Genomic DNA, 3,072 nt, shown 5'->3' on the forward strand with positions numbered 1-3,072 from the left:
TGTTTTTTTAACTGAAGTTATATTTTGCTAGATACGTATAAAAGTTCTAGCGCAATATCACTTCGATGCACTCTGTGCAGTATGCAGCTTTGAGGTAAATGGATACTGTTATAAAACCTGCACAATGTTGCAAATTCAGCAGTCAGAAGCTGCCTGTGGCAGACCAGTTTACACACATGAATCCAATAATATTCCTCAGTGTTTTAGGAGTAAGTATTCACAGGACAAAAATGAACACCTCACCCAAAACCACTATATCCTCAGATGTATGCCTGGGCCAATTAATTATAAATACTACCTCAGAAGCTATGCCACTAGTACTCATACTTTTCTAATGAGATTAAGTTAGCTGACTTAAAAGTTTGTTTTAAGTGGTAAACTACCACACCTTCTGTTGCAAAAAAATCAGCAATGCAAAAATCAAGGTTATTGTTTTCTCTAGTGCACCAGACCAAATCAGTTCAGTAATATTTTTTTCTCTCTAAATTGAAACAAACAATTTTAAAATAGCATTTGCATCTTTGGTTCTATGCATTTCCAAACCAGCAAGGATACATATGAACACAGAATTAGATTAAGGGAAGTCAAAGGAAGCCAGCAGCATTTTATTTTGATTTTTTTTTACCCTACTCTTGGAGAGCGCAAATTTTTTTTTGCCTATGGATTATGAACAGTGTCTGAGTCAACAGGATTGAGTACTTCAGTGAAAAATTCCTTTTTTGGTAACTGGAGAGCTTGACTCTAAGTGTATTGGATGGTTGGTACATGAGGTAAACTACTGCAGACAGAAGGGCACTAAAATGTAGGCAACAGGCAGAGAACTTTGACACTTACAATTTCATAAGCCCCAACCACAACAGTAACAAGTGCAACTTCACTAGGAATGAACTAAAACTTAAATGAGCGTAACAATTTGAAACTAGCTTTACTATGGCAGTAAAACTAATTTTCTCTGCTTTTGCTCGGACTAGGAAGCTTTTGCTCCAACTCATTTGAACCATACCAAGAACCACCATGAGCTGCAAACAGATGTCACATTTGGCCTGGGATAAACCATTTCATCCCAGGACAAGATGCAATAATTCAGACATCTATGTCCACTGCCCCAGGATAAATCCTAAAAAAAAGTTCATGGTATAAGAAATGCTAACACTGTTTATTCTGGAACATCGTGAAATGTGCCCAAATGGTTACCCCAGGATTGCATCATTGAATCAATGGCAGAAAAATAGCGGTGCATTCACTAAACCCTGATTAGAAGGCCAACATGTGTACATACCAGTCCTGGGTCATTTCTGCTATGGGACAACTAGTCCAGGGACAGATGCAACATCTGTTCTTAGCCTGAAGAGCACGTCACTGTTTTCTGCAGTTTTTTTTTCTTTTTTAAAGCAGACTACATTGTTTTTACAGTCCCTCCCCCCCCGTACACAGCTCCTCTCCCCAATTAAATCCATACCTCTTAATACATGATAATAATTAGTGTGGCTCACATTTGGAAGATTGATCTCCTACAACTTTAAATCAAATCCCCTTTCTTATCTCTGAAGGATGTCCTTAATAATAGGAAATAGCATAATAAAAATAATCCTACTTCATCTAGATGAGAGTTTGCCAAACTTTTTCTTATTGAATATCCCTTCCATTTATCAGCTGCCCACATACCCCTACCAGCATACACTGTATATTTAACCTCTTAAATGCCAATTATTATTATACTAAAAATTAAATTCACCATGACACAATTTCTCCCATGTATCCCCCAAAGATGCCTTGCATGCCCCCAAAGGTATGTGTACCACAGTTTAGAAATCCCTGAACTAGATAGTGGAAACTCATTTTAAAAGTATCGAGGTTTTTCACTTATCCAAACACTTTTTCGTCCACTGTGTGTGTGAAGATTCAATACAATTTGGGACATGTTGCAACTCTGCTCAGGTGTTTGAATTAGAATAGGGAATAGGGAAAGACTTTGAGGAAGAGACTTTTTGGCTGTACTGTTACTCAGGTGAACAATCAGTTCAACTTTTACATGTTAACTTCTTCAAAGAAGTGTTACATAAGTAAATTTGAAAAAGGTTTTAAAAAATTCATGTTAGGACCCCATTAACTTTTGATAATTTCCCATGGCTTTATGGATTGCTAGTACCAAAATTAATGTTTCCAGCCAAGTACAGAAAGATTACATTTAAATAGAATAAAACTGTACAAAACAGATATCCAGAATGCTATAGATCACTAGCACTACAGAGGCAATCAATACAAATCTAAACTAAAGCAATGGTAAAAGTTAAATCTATTGCATTAGAAACTGCAGGGAATTAAGTTTATTTACAGCATGGACACCTACATTACAACCCAGAAGTCTAACAAGTAATCAATATTACTACTGCACATCTAGTACGTGTCTTGAATCTTTCCATCTTGAATCTTTACAACTTAGATGTTACTGTTCTAGGGGCACTGATCAGTGCTCATACTTCTTAAAAGATGCATTGCCATTTAAGATTTTTTTTTAATTTCTGAAGAAGCAGAATTAAGGTTTTAATTTTACTAACTTCCTGTTATCCTTTTCCTGTTAGTTGGAAAGAGGGGATTGTTCTAAGAAAAATACCCATCTAGCACTCTTGGATTACACAATTGTCCTTTTGGGGAACCAAAAAGGGCAGAGATGGGTTTGAGCTGTTAATCTAATCCTGCTTCTTTCCCCAGGATTTTTTTCCTTCTAAACAGCAGTGAACAGAAGAAAATGCAAGTTGTGGCTCATGGTGTGGCTTCAATGCTGAGAAAATAAGCACTTTGAAACTGGTAAATTTTCACCAGCCAAGTGTACTTTAAAATCTACTTTTTAACAGTGGTGTCTTGAGGAGTCCCAGAAAACAACGCAATTACTGCCTTGAAAGTGAAAACACTTGCCCATTTCAGTTCAGCTACTTCTGGGGTAGTATTAAATTATGCTCTCTCATGCCTGGCTCACCACCTTTTTTATACTGACAATCTATCAACTTTTTACTGACAAACCTTTTTCCTGACATATTTCTACTGTCAGTAAAAAAAAAAAAAAAAAAAAAA

Source organism: Gavialis gangeticus, unplaced genomic scaffold, assembly GCF_001723915.1.
Source record: "Gavialis gangeticus isolate Ggan-Ray unplaced genomic scaffold, GavGan_comp1, whole genome shotgun sequence".
NCBI lineage: Eukaryota > Metazoa > Chordata > Crocodylia > Gavialidae > Gavialis > Gavialis gangeticus.